Source organism: Narcine bancroftii, chromosome 3 (assembly GCF_036971445.1).
Source record: "Narcine bancroftii isolate sNarBan1 chromosome 3, sNarBan1.hap1, whole genome shotgun sequence".
Taxonomy (NCBI): domain Eukaryota; kingdom Metazoa; phylum Chordata; class Chondrichthyes; order Torpediniformes; family Narcinidae; genus Narcine; species Narcine bancroftii.
Window position 1 is genome coordinate 261,690,262 of NC_091471.1, and position 15,001 is coordinate 261,705,262.

Below are 15,001 nucleotides of genomic sequence, written 5' to 3' on the forward strand. Positions count from 1 at the left end.
GCATCCTCCTTCCTCAGTGTTTCGCTGATAGACCCGCGACACCTCCGGAGGGTTCAGCAACGAATCCCGGCATCCCGGGCTCACCCCCTTAGATGCCATTCGCTCACTTGGGAGCCCAGGTGGAATCCTTTCTCCTCATCCAGAGCTGCTGACTACCCTTTTCAGCAGCTCTGGAGAGATCTTTGACCGCTTATCGGTGCATCTTTCCTCGCACTCCCAACTCCTGGTGTAGCCTTGATGTCGATGTGGCCACAACCCTCTGTGGCCTACTTCAACCAGCCGGACCCTTGCCTTCCAGCCACGTTGAAAGCTCATCACACCTCAGTTTCTTGCGCTCTTAGGGCGCCTCCACTGTATCCTCATAAACTTTCATTACATCTGTATCCAGTTTTCGGGATTACAACGTAATCCAGGCCCAAGACAGCCCAGTACTGGTTAATAACTGTACGCAAAAGAGCTACCTTCCAGGTAAAATGTTATGCCATGGTTCTATTGGCCATTAAGATTAAATAAAAATCTAAGAGCCATATTTTGAATATTCTCTGAATTTCTGGAGAAATACTTGCCTCTTAAAAAAACTTTAGTTGGGGAAAAAAACCTCCTTTATCTCAGTGCTGTTTCTGTTATGCAGTTACGCTGATTAAAGAAGAATGATTTGGCTAGAAAACTGGTCATGGGGTTGATCAGGTGGTATCAGAAACTTATAGTAGAGTCTGAGCACTTAGTTCAGGGTCTGCGCAGCTTCACATATATCTTGCCCTGCAGGTCCATTAGCTTCGCAAGTGGCAGTGGTTTGGAGTTGTGGGGGCTGTGGGGAATACGGTAGGCAGATGAAAAAGATCAATGGATTTGAGTTCGTGTTGGAATTAGTTAACAAGGATTGTTGAAGCCTTGACAATGTCATGACTTTAGACTCTAATTCAGGATCCTTCCCTCCCACATTTTAAGAGTGGAGTTAATGCACCGCTGTATTTGCAGAAGGAACATAACTTTCTAAATGAGACTGATTCATCACAACTTGCATCAAGACAGTTTTGCCTTAGTATTCTCAGACTCTTTGATCAAGCTCAGATGACTTTTGCAGTATCTTATGTGGATAAGTGCCAGGTTATCACACTTGCAGAAAGTGCCTTGGCATATTTTTCGAGGATAAACGTTAGAAACGTATAGATTTGGACCCCAAATCAGCACACCTCACTGTCTGCAAAACCCAGTCACAAACAAGCCTGTTGCCACCATCCAGTAATGGATGTTAACCCATCCAACACTACTCACCTCAGCTTTACCAGTGCCTCTAACTCCAGGCAGTTCAAATTTAAATATCCAAAGGTTAATTTTTATTGTCACATAATAATACATTAAAAATGTAATGCATGTGATACACATCAACTTTTGACTGCCATAAGGTAAACAAAGAGTCCATAAGTATTGCCCGGCACTCATAACAATAGGAGAAAGAGAAACAAAAGAGAGTCCCATCAGAGACACTGAGTGACCATGGATTCCCCTCCAGCGCTCCTGCAGCTTCTGCAGCCACACAGTCTCTGGTTCAAACCATTGGCAACCCGAGGTCCAGATCCAAAGGTCTGATAGGATCAGGAAACCTTCAGGGCCCTTTGGGAGCCCTTCTTGCCCTGAGCACCCTCTAGAACCATGGTTGTCAACCTTTTTCTTTCCACTCACATACCACTTTAAGTATTTCCTATGCTATAGGTGCTCTGTGATCATAAGGGATTGCTTAAAGTGCTATGTGAATGGAAAGAAAAAGGTTTGAAAACCACTGTTTTAATCGTACCTAATTGACTCGTTAAGTGCACAGTTTCAGAACTCCAAATGGAATGGGCCAATGACAATTTTCTCAAACAAAATATTTCAGTAACAATCGGATTTAGAGCAGTGATTCTCAACCTTCTATTCCTGCTCACACACCACTTTAATCAATCCCTTACTAATCACAGGGCACTTATGGCATAGGGATTACTTAAAGTGGGACATGAGGGGAAAGAAAAAGGTTGGGAACCACTGCATTGGAGGAACAATATCTGAAAAATTCTTCGTTCCGAGCATGCATTTTGTCACATGATCTTGACATTTCAGATGATCTGGACTGAAAGACCTTATCATGGGAAAAGGTATGATGGAGGGGGAGGGATTGAGAGAAGAGAAAAGAATCTTTGCAGGGGACTGGGTGGGAGTTAGTGGGCTTGTAAAAAATGTCTATAGAAAACTTGTCTCTCATTAAGGTGTGGGCGAAGGGGGACAAAGGTGATGCCTCCACTGAGGACAGAGTGTTCTGTCTCTGAGATCAAGCAAGGAGAAGGGATGCAGAGAGATCAAAAAAGGGGAGAGTGTTGCCAGAGATGGACCAGGTGAATTTGAGGACTGAGTGAAAGTTATCAGCAAAGTGCGAAAAGTTGACGAGCTCATCACAGGTCCATAAGATAGCCCCACTGTAGTCATCAATGTAGCAGAAGCAGAGTTGAGGGGCCTTGCCTGTGTCTGCTTGCAGCATGGATTGGTCTACAAGCCCCAAACAGGCAGGTGCAGCTGGGACCTCTGCGGGTACCCATGGCTACTCCTTTGATTTGGAGAAAGTGGGATGATTGAAAGGAGAAGTTATAAAGGGTGAGAACAAGTTCTGCCAGGCAGAGGAGGGTAGTGGTGGAGGGTGGGTCAGGTTATGTCTCCTGTCAAGAAAGAAACTAAGGGGTTTGAGACCTTCTGTATGGGGGATGGAGGGGTAAAGAAATTTAATGTCCATAGTGAAAATGAGGCAGTCCACTTCAGGGAATTGGAAGTCATTGAAGAGGTGGAGGGGATGTGAGATCGCGAATGTAGGTAGGGAGGGATTGGATGAGGGGAGAAAATATGGAGTCAAGATGGAGTCAAAAGATGATACTAGTTCAGTGGGCAGGGGCATGTGGAAACAATAAGTCTACCTGGATTATTGGATTTGTGTCTCTTGGGTAGGAGGTAGAACAGGGCAGTGTGGGGATGGGACACAGAGGCTGGAAGCTGTGGGAGGCAGATGACCAGAGGTGATGAGGTTAGAAATAGTACTAGAGATGGTGGCTACTCATATTCTTGGATGGGGGGAGGAGGTGTGTGTGCCAGCCACAACAGCACCACCCTTGTCTGCGGGTTTGATAGGAGAGGTTGGGTTAGTTGAGGAGAGGGTGGAAATACAAAGATCCAGAGTGGGAAGCCGTCCAGACCGAGGTGTCCAAGAGGAGGAAGAAGGCTTAAAGCGGGAGAAGGGGTCTTGAGTGGATGGATGGAGAACCCTAGCAATGAAAGTGGGCATAGAGGCGGAGACAACGGAAGAAGAGTTTGGCAGCATGACACGCATGGAACTCATTAAGGTGTGGGCGAAGGGGGACAAAGGTGATGCCTCCACTGAGGACAGAGTGTTCTGTCTCTGAGATCAAGCAAGGAGAAGGGTAGGAGTCAGTGTGGTGGAGAGTTTTGGGGGAAGGGGGAGGAGGTTGAGGGGATGAAGGGAGGGGAAACTTGGCTTTAGGTTGTAAATTGTAGAAAGACTGGGATTATATGCGATGGACTTTAGAAGGATGAGGGGAGACATGATTGAGGTATTTAGGATTATCAAAGGGCTTGACAGGGTGAAATATGAGCACATGTTCCCAATGATGGGAGAGACTAGGACTAGAGGGCATAGTTTAAGAATACAGGAAAGGCCATTTAACACAGAAATTATTTATCCAGAGAGTTGTGGATCTGTGGAATGCATCGCCACAGAGGGTAGTGGGGGCGGATTCGCTGGATAGATTTAAGAAAGTTGGATAAGGTTCTTGTGGGCAGGGGAGTTGAGGGTTATGGGGATAAGGCTGGGATTAGTTATTGAAAGAGAAAGATCAGCCATGATCCGATAAATGGCGGTGCTGGCTCGACGGGCCAATTGGCCTACTCCAGCATCTATTGTCAATTGTCTATAACATTTCAGATTGATCACCTTCGTCATTTCTGAGTGGTTCCAGTATTTTATGACTGATGACATAAAACCAAATTTATGATTTTCTACACTTGACCTCCTTCGGAACAATCCACCTCCTGTGCCAACACCAATAGTAGAATTTTAAAGGGTTTCCCATGCTCTCTTAAAAGAACCCAGTAAAGTGGGACATTGCTATATCTTCCCAGTGCAAAACCAATGGGAATTGTCCAGTCTGAAAACATGTTCATGTCCAATCCAATCCCAGAACAGCTTCAACAATACATTGTCTATTCTCCAGCACCAAGATTTACTTCAACTGAAGTAAACGTAACTTAAATGTAACAGAGCAATCTTTTCCTTTAAATATAAGGCCTTCAACTGAAAGGAAAAGATTGTTTTGTTACATTTAATTCCATCTGGATATATTGAAAGTCCTTGCTTGTCAGTAAAAAGAAACAGATCAAGTGTTGGAGGAAAGTATGAAGGAACAAGAAGTGTTTAGTTTTATTTCACCACCGAGTTCTGTTTGAATAACACCTTGAAATTTCTGGTTTGACGTCCAAGATTAGTGAATGAGAATAAACAGATGTTTGAAATTCAGGATTAACTATCCAGGCTCAGTGATTTAAAAAAAAACTCCACACAACAGTCAGTATATAAATAGCTGATCAGACGTTTTGCTTGTGTAATAAATCACCGTCTGCTCTTCAGGCATTGCACACCGTCTGTTAAATGGCCGGTATTTGGACATCTGACCACAAGATAGGGCGAAAATGCTACAGACACCAGAAATCTCGGAAAAATCTGAAGATACTCAGCTGTTAAGAAGCGTAGATTAATTAAACACAAGATAACAATCTTTCACATAGAAATCTCTTCGCTTAGCAGATCTCCAGGGATGGAAATACAGTGCAAAGGAAACGCTAAACTAGAGCTCTTAAACTTCAAGGCATTAAAAGTCAAATTTTGCTTTGTAGCGATGGAGAAAAGGACACATATTTTAAGCAAGAGGCTAATCTGCATTCCATTTCCTAACAAACTGGTTGGTTGAAGATTGATTCTTTCAATTCACATGGTCTGCGTTATGATTCTTGGTACCTTGGACTTGGTGGGAACCCGTCACTATTCCCATGTGGTTGGTTCCGGGCACCACATCTTGTATAGGAGGGAAATGCACCACAGATTTGCCAGAATGACACTGGCGCAGTCAGAATGAAGCCACGGTGCACCAGGCAATGGAAAGAATAAGTGTTTGAGCTGGTGAATGCAGTATCAGTTGCATGAGGTTGTAGATCAGCCATGATCTAATTTTGTTACAGAACAAATTTGAAGGGCAGAAGGTCCTGCTATTGTCAAAGGATCTGGGTATCATATCCACAGAGGTTTCCAACTAGTCAACAGGGAATGCTATTTATTTGCCTTGAATTTGGAACTATGAATGCCTGTTTTTGAATGAAATTAAATTTATAAGGAAAACTTCTGTAGTGTGGATTATGAAGAGTCATGTGGCCTCTCTGTCTGGAACCTTGTGGGAGTGCGGATTGTGGAGGGTAATGTGTCGTCTCCAGCTGGAGCTTTGTTGGAAGTCTCCTCACCTGCCAATCAAAGCTCGGTACTGAAGAAGCTAAACCCGCTTATCTGGGTATACCGTGTCTGTGAATGATGGGTGCTGAAGAAGTTAAACCCTTGTTTCTTTGTATGCTGTGCCAGTGTGTGCCATTTTTTGTGATTTCCCCTGTGTGTAAATAAAGTCCACTGTTTGTTCATAACACATGCCAAGCTTTGAGTCTTTTTGATCCTGTCAAATCTATTCTGAACACATCAATGATGCTGCAAGCAGGTTCAATGACTTTCAACTGGACCCATATGGATGCGATATTTTTGCAAAATCTTCACTAGGATTCTCCTAAATAGAATAATACCTAGTGTCGCCGAGAATGTTCTCCCAGAATCACAGTGCGGCTTTCGTGCAAACAGAGGAACTACTGACATGGTCTTTGCCCTCAGACAGCTCCAAGAAAAGTGCAGAGAACAAAACAAAGGACTCTACATCACCTTTGTTGACCTCACCAAAGCCTTCGACACCGTGAGCAGGAAAGGGCTTTGGCAAATACTAGAGCGCCTCGGATGCCCCTCAAAGTTCCTCAACATGGTTATCCAACTGCACGAAAACCAAAAAGGTCAGGTCAGATACAGCAATGAGCTCTCTGAACCCTTTTCCATTAACAATGGCGTGAAGCAAGGCTGCGTTCTCGCACCAACCCTCTTTTCAATCTTCTTCAGCATGATGCTGAAACAAGACATGAAAGACCTGAACAATGAAGATGCTGTTTACATCCGGTACCGCACGGATGGCAGTCTCTTCAATCTGAGGCGCCTGCAAGCTCACACCAAGACGCAAGAGCAACTTGTCCGTGAACTACTCTTTGCAGACGATGCCGCTTTAGTTGCCCATTCAGAGCCAGCTCTTCAGCGCTTGACAACCTGTTTTGCAGAAACTGCCAAAATGTTTGGCCTGGAAGTCAGCCTGAAGAAAACTGAGGTCCTCCATCAGCCAGCTCCCCACAATGACTACCAGCCCCCCCACATCTCCATCGGGCACACAAAACTCAAAACGGCCAACCAGTTTACCTATGTCGGCTGCACCATTTCATCGGATGCAAGGATCAACAACGAGATAGACAACAGACTCGCCAAGGCAAATAGCACCTTTGGAAGACTACACAAAAGAGTCTGGAAAAACAACCAACTGAAAAACCTCACAAAGATTAGCGTATACAGAGCCATTGTCATACCCACACTCTTGTTCGGCTCCGAATCATGGGTCCTCTACCGGCATCACCTACGGCTCCTAGAACGCTTCCACCAGCGTTGTCTCCGCTCCGTCCTCAACATTCATTGGAGCGACTTCATCCCTAACATCAAAGTACTCGAGATGGCAGAGGCCAACAGCATCGAATCCACGCTGCTGAAGATCCAACTGCGCTGGGTAGGTCATGTCTCCAGAATGGAGGACCATCGCCTTCCCAAGATCGTGTTATATGGCGAGCTCTCCACTGGCCATCGTGTCAGAGGTGCACCAAAGAAGAGGTACAAGGACTGCCTAAAGAAATCTCTTGGTGCCTGCCACATTGACCACTGCCAGTGGGCTGATATCGCCTCAAACCGTGCATCTTGGCGGGGCAGCAACCTCCTTTGAAGAAGACCGCAGAGCCCACCTCACTGACAAAAGACAAAGGAGGAATAACCCAACACCCAACCCCAACCAACCAATTTTCCCTTGCAACCTCTGAAACCGTGTCTACCTGTCCCGCATCGGACTTGTCAGCCACAAACGAGCCTGCAGCTGACGTGGACATTACCCCTCCATAAATCTTCATCCACGAAGCCAAGCCAAAGAACCTGGAGAGAGTGAGTTTCCTTCGTTCACAGGATAACTCATCTACAGGCTCTGGCAGCAGTGATGGCAGCACTGAATGGTGTTTGGACGCTTGGCCGACAAATGCATCAACAGAGCCAACAACTTGAATGCTATTGATTCCTACTGACACTGAAAACAGAGACTCTGAGCAGAAACTGTCCAGCTCCATGGATCTTGATGTTCCTGTGTTGGGGAAGTAATGATCGCCAGCCAACTTTGTCCCACACCAGTAAAAGACACACATTCGGTGGCCCTTGGTGGGGTGGGTGGCTCAAGGGTGGGTCATTCCCTGTGCACCATCTGCCCAATGCAAAGTCCCATCTCTTAGAGTGAGTCCCCAAATGGTGAACAGGTCTTGGGAATGTGTGCAGACGGTACAGCTGGCACTGGTCTGAGCAGGAACAGTATCCAGGCATGAGAAGGTCTGTAGTCAAATGACTGGCTCAAAAAAACATGTAACAATGAATGGTCATCAAGCTGAAATATTAATTGTTTCTCTCTCCATGTTGTGGCTCTCTCTCAGTACTGCCTCTGACATTGAAGAGCCCCCCCCCCCCACTCAGTACCACACCTTCAACAGCGTGAGACACTCTCTGTACTGCCACTAAAACAGTTCTGCATTCCCAAAAGTGGTAATGAATTTCTAACAGTGATGGGTTTTATACTAACCTTGCAACACTCCGTTGCTGCCTCTGAGCATGAAAAGCTTGCTCAGTCCCCCCCTCCCCCCCCCACCACACCCCCCTCACCACGACATTGGAGATATCAGGTTGATTTTGGCATAGAAGTGTGTGGAATGCGGCTTGAACATTTTACATTGTGAGTGAGTGAGAGAGAGATTCTTTTCTAGTCAGAAAGAGAGGGAGAAAGGTTCTATGTACTACAGACAAATGATCTGACACTTGGCGGAAGTAGTTAAGATATGATCTATTCTATTCATGCTTGGATTCCCCCTTCTTGTTCTCCTTGAAGTACTTCAAAAACATTTTAAACAACCAAAAAAAATCTTGCATTTCTTCAATATGTTTCAGCGCATCAGCATGTCTCAAAATGCTTTAGTATTTAACTCCTTATCATTGTTATAATGTCACAAAAAGCAGCAATTGATGTGTTCAAACCAAGATCCCACAACAAAGTGATAAAGACCCAATAATCTCCTCATTGATAATGACCGAAGGTTAGATGATGGAACATAGGGGAAGAGGTCCTGTGGCCATCTTGAAAGCAATAGTCATGGGATTGTTCTGTGTAAACTTGAGGAAAAAATGGGGGATTATTTTGACAACATAATTTGAATGAAGGTCCTTCCAACTATGTCATTGGTACCATTCTAACAGAACACTCCTGTTCGGCTCCGAATCATGGGTCCTCTACCGGCATCACCTACGGCTCCTAGAACGCTTCCACCAGCGTTGTCTCCGCTCCATCCTCAAAATTCATTGGAGCGACTTCATCCCTAACATCGAAGTACTCGAGATGGCAGAGGCCGACAGCATCGAGTCCACGCTGCTGAAGATCCAGCTGCGCTGGGTGGGTCACGTCTCCAGAATGGAGGACCATCGCCTTCCCAAGATCGTGTTCTATGGCGAGCTCTCCACTGGCCACCGAGACAGAGGTGCACCAAAGAAGAGGTACAAGGACTGCCTAAAGAAATCTTTTGGTGCCTGCCACATTGACCACCGCCAGTGGGCTGATATCGCCTCAAACCGTGCATCTTGGCGCTCACAGTTCGGCGGGCAGGAACCTCCTTTGAAGAAGACCGCAGAGCCCACCTCACTGACAAAAGACAAAGGAGGAAAAACTCAACACCCAACCCCAACCCACCAATTTTCCCCTGCAACCGCTGCAACCGTGTCTGCCTGTCCCGCGTCGGACTTGTCAGCCACAATCGAGCCTGCAGCTGACGTGGACTTTTACCCCCTCCATAAATCTTCGTCCGCGAAGCCAAGCCAAAGAAAGAACAGAACACTGCTCCATCATTGCCGCCCTTCTATCGGTGTGGGACTTCCTCGATTCTGGGTGGCACTCCCTTGTTGGCTGCCCCTTGCAGGGGTGCCCAACCTTTTCATTTTTAATTTAGACATACAGCATAGTAACAGGCTATTTTGGCCCATGAGTTTGTGTTGCCCAATTAACCTACCCCCCTGGTATGTACTTATGGGCCGAAATGGCCTGTTACCGTGCTGTATATCTAAATTTAAAATGAAAAAGTTGGCCACCCCTGCAAGGGGCAGCAATGAGGGAGTGTTGTATACAGTGAAATACAGTGCCGCGTTCCCTTGTTACTGCAGTTTGTCACTAACCCTGAAGTTTAAGGAATCTAAATCTTAGATGTTTGACCTTGGGAGAAAGCACCCCCTTTGAAATGATACCCAATGTTGAATTCTTGGAAAAACAGCAGTGAGTTAGTGTAACAGCTTTGGGCTTATGTTTCTATTTTCTCATCCACAGCCCAAATGTTGTACTTGACGTGCTCCCTTCCTTTCCCCTTTCCACAGGTCAGAACAGCAGAGTCAACAATGATTGTCCCAGAGTAATCCTCCTCCCTGGACTGATGCCCTCCTGTAGTGTGAACACCTTGCCTGCTCCAATTCTCTGCCGCTCCAAACCCAATTCCCTACTCTGCTCCTCACTCCACCCTGTCAGCTGGCACTCAGGAGAATCGTTTCCCATCATGCCCTGGACACACTCTATTCTCCCTCCTCCCATCAGAAAGAAGGCTCAAGGATGTACCAACAGGCTTAAAGAAAGTTTATTTTTCCCTGCAGCCATCAGTCTACTGAATGAAACCCATAACAGTGCTATTATGCTGTTCTTGTTTGGATCTAATTGATCTTCCTTTTCATTCAGACTCTATACTCCGTAAATCACTCTGCTCATTACATGGCTCTATGAATGTTACAGATAGCCATTCAACTGCTTGAAGAATCCTTCTTTCTGTACAAGGTGTATAATGTGACAAATTAACAAACTTCACTGATACAAGGGATACCTGGGACTGAGGGAGAAGGTAGGTAGTGTTAACATGATAGATAGAGCAATGCTATTACAGAGCCAGTGGCCTAGGTTCTAATCTGGTGCTGTCTGTAAGGAGTTTGTATGCTTGCCCCGTGTCTGCATGTGTTTCCTCAGGGTGCTGTGGTTTCCTCCCACCCTCCAAAATAAACATATGGGGTTTGTCAGTTAATTTGTTTGGCACAGGGCTTGTTACCATGCTGTATCTTCATTTTTTTTAAAATTAGACATACTGCGCTGTAACAGGCTGATTCGGCCCTATGAGTCCATGCTGCCCAATTTATACCCCATTAACCTACACCCCGGTACGTTTTTGAAGAGTGGGAGGAAACCGGAGCCCCCGGAGAAAACCCACGCAGACAGGGGAGAGCGTACAAACTCCTGGCAGACAGCGCGGCATTTGAACCCAGGTCTGGTCCCGATCACTGGCGTTGTAAAGGCGTTGCGCAATCCGTTACGCCAACTCTGCTGCCTAAGTCTTTTCTAAATTAAAATTAAAATTTAAAAAAACTAAAATAAAAAATAATATGGGGAGAAGTGGGTTAATGGAGTTGAGGAAGAAGATTGGATGGTAAGATTGAGGGATGTGAGAGAAACTGGTGATATTTGGGAAACGTATCTATTCGGAGTGAGAGGTATGGGGAGGAGGCAGATCGATGTGTTTCTGGGACAATCTACTGGAGCAAATCAGCTCATCAGCAGGCATCCATGTGGGAAAAGGAATTTTTGAGAGATTAAAACCCTCTCTCAATTCTGATTGTGAAGAGGGGAGGTTGTCAGGTTCAGGAGGAAAGGGTGGGTCGGGTGAGATAAGGGCCAGTAGGAGATTGGTGAACCATGGAGGTTGATGGACAGATGGGCATTAGGAGATAGGAGTAGAAGATTGACAAAGAGGGCGCAGAGTGAAAATTAATAAAGGGTGAAGAGAGCAAGAGGAGCCAAGGGAGGGTGAAGGTGGAGACATCCCTTTCCCCCACCCCCAGCTGCTGCTCGATTTGCTGAGTTCTTCCAGCAGATCGTTTCTTGCATCTCCAGTCTCTTATGAGTCCGAGGTGCTTCAGGGATGTGTCCTCGTGTGACTGAGTCTTGGCAGAAGGTAGATTGGGGGATGTGAATGGACATTGGACCAGTGGAGTGGAGCTACAAGCAGAGGGTAATCTATTAGGTTTGGAGGATATCGGGAAGAGCAGCCTAATAGATTGAATTGACAATAACTTCCAGGCTAGATTGGTTGGAACTGTGGAGTTTTCCTGGTCCTGTTTGTTGTTCTGTTCTAATTTCTTTGTCAGACGAACGATGAAGCAGCCAGGTAATGTGCTCATCTGCCAGTTTGCCTATTCTTCCCTTTGCATAGTGACACATTTAATCCACAATGAATTCTTTTTATTTCTTGGATTGCAATTTGTATGTAAGTTTGAAACGCCAAGACAGAGACTCCAATAAATGGCGATGAGCGTCAACTTCATCCACTTTGTGGCCAACTTCCATCCCAATCTCAAACTCACCTGCTCCATCTCTGACCACACCCTCCCCTTCCTGGATCTCTCTGTCTCCATCTCCAGAGACAAATTTTCTACAAGCTCACTAACTCCTACAACTACCTTGACTACACTTCCTCACACCCTGTCCCCTGCAAGGATTCTATTCCCTTCTCTCAATTTCTCTGTTCCCAAGATGAGGCCTTCCAGATCTTTCCCAAAGTCTGCCTTCTTCCACAAACATGGCTTCCCCTCCACCACCATCAACTCAGGCCTCACCTGAATCTCTTCCCTTTCCCGCTCATCTGCCCTGGCCCCCTCTGCCCTCAGATACAGCAAACATAGAGACCCCCTTATCCTCACCTACCACCCCACCATCCTCCGCATCCAACACATTATCCTTTGGAATTTCCGACATTTACAACTGGATCCCACTACCAGACACATCTTCCCTCACTTATGTATCCAGGTTTTGACATTAAGGGGACCGAGAGTACATTAAAAAAAAGCACCACAACCATGGCAGTGTGCGTGTGTACATCCACACGGATTTTGCAACCAGCGCACAAAGACTCCACGCCCTCCTCCCCCTCCCTGCCACTGCCCTCCTCTCCCCTTCCCTCCCTCCCCTTCCTCTCCTCTCTCTCCCCTTCCATCACTCCCTCCTCTCCCCTCCTCTAGACAGTCCTCTTCCCCCTCCTCTACCCTTCTTTGAAAGAAACAATGAATGACTTCTTTTATACCTCTCTCAACTCATTCGAGCTGATGAACAACCTTTGATGTTTCTGTAGAGTGCGGGAGCTGAACTGATGGTGGAAGTGTGGTAGACAATCTGTGCAGATCAAGTTCCCACAAAAGAAAATGGCCACACACCTGTGTGTTTATTACGTTGATCATGGGAAATTCTGACATCATCTTACATTGAATGATTTATCATACAGGGCAAAGCAATCTTTCTGCAGGAGTGTTTGGGATGATTCCTTGAGCCTGAAGTCTAATGGCATGGTACCAAGTTAACAAACATCCTCGGCCTACTTCCGCAAATGCACACGGGAGGCCACACTCAGGAAGGTTCAGAGTCAAGCTTTGGAAGCTCAGCCTACCTGAATTGTGGGACACAAGTTGCGATTCAGTTTTTAAATAAAACAAATATTTTACTCACAGCTTTGCCTCTCAGGCTCTCCCTCCAATTTATTGTTTGAACATAAATCTCGAATTCTCTTTTGCACCTCATCTTCACGGTGATTCACGCATGTGTGGTTTGTGATCCACACCAGCTAATAGTCCAAAGAGTAGGGAGAACACACAAGGAGATGGTAGGGCAGATCAGTGGTGCCTGCTCTTGAACTGTGAGACCATGGCATCTGCCTCAAATGCCGTGGTCTCACAGTTCAAAAACAGGCGCCTCTTTTGAACAAATGTGCTCAGGTGGAGCGGTGACTCCCTTGCACTTCTCCTAGCTACGCCACTGCTTCCCCTCTCCTCCCCCCTCTGCCTTCTGTAGGGACTGCTCCCTCTATGACTCCCTCGTGCACTCATCCTTCCCCACCCCAGCACCTTCCCCTGTGGCTGCAGGAGGTACAATACCTCCCCCCTCACCATGGTACAGAACCCCAATCAAGCTTTTCAAGTGAAGCAACACTTGTGTATCCGCAGGACTGATTTAATGCTTCCCTTTGTGGCCTCCTCTACATCGGAGAGACTGGTGCAGATTGGGAGATTGAGCACCTTTGCTCTGTCTGCACCAGACACCTCCCAGTAGCCAACCATTTCACTTCTGTGTCACGCTCCCCTGCTCACATGTCTGTCCATGGCCTTATGTACTGTCCCACCAAGACCATTTGCAAATTGGAGGAACAACACCTGATTTTCTGTCTGGGCACTGTCCAGCCATCGACTATTCCAGTTCCCTCCCCCCCCTTCCCTTCACATTTCCAGTTCTCTCCCTAGCAATTCCTCCTCCCCTTGATCGCTACTCTCCCCTCCCTCCCTTCTCCACCTATCTCTGTGACCACACCTCCCCTCCCCCAAACTCTTTTGTTCGGACACCTACTGACATTTTTCCATACTGTGATGAAGGGCTCAAGCCCCAAACGTCCGTTAGGTATTTTTACCTTTACTACATAAAGACGCTGTTTGACCTGCTAAGTTTCTCCAGCGTTGTGTGTTTTTACTCCAATAAACAAGAATGAGGGTGTCCATAACAGCTCTTACCAATCCAAATTCACAGAGATTGAGCACAGCTGCTGATAAAAGAGAACCCATTAAAGTGCTAAAATATAAACAAACTGTGCCTGGCTCATGCTGTCGTTATGACCATTATGAGATAACCACTTGGATATAATCAGTATCTTAAACACAAGTAACAAGGAGACTGCTGCAGTGATGCAACCAATCAAAAACAGGAATACAAGAAAGAAAAAGATGCTTGCATTTCCCTGGCACCTTTCACCGCTCCCTGACACACCAATGTGGCGTGGGAAAGACTAGCAGCTGATTTGTAAGTAGCAAGCTTCTACTAATAATAAAATGATATTGAGCAGATCATCTCCTTTTTAATGATGTTACTTGAAGGTGCATACTGGAACCAGGACGGCAGGGAGATCTTACCTGGTCTTCATCGAAAAAGTGTCCATGGGCTTATTCTGAAACACCATGGGAACAGATAGGGCCTTGTTTTAATCTCTCATAAAAGATAATACAACTATACTTTTCTTGGTACTGTACTGGGGGGGGGGGGGGGGCGTAGTTTTCTCCCTGCTTTATTTTTCTATATTTTTTCTCCGAAGAAGGTGCGCAAAATCATTAAAGACCCCTTCCATCCTGCACACTGTATCTTTCAGCTGCTCCCATTGGGGAAGAGATACAGGAGGATCAGAGCCAGCACCACCAAGCTGAGGAACAGCTTCTTCCCACGGACAGTGAGAATGATGAGTGACCAAAGGAAATGCTCACACTCCGAGACTCTCATATTGTACAAAGTAATATTTATTTAATTAGGTTGTATAGATGAAATTCTTGTTTTGCATATGCATTGTTTGTCGGTATGTGTGTTATATTTGGTTGTGTGTCAGCATGTTTTGCACCAAGGACCAGAGAACGCTGTTTCATTGGGTTGTACTTGTACAATCAGAT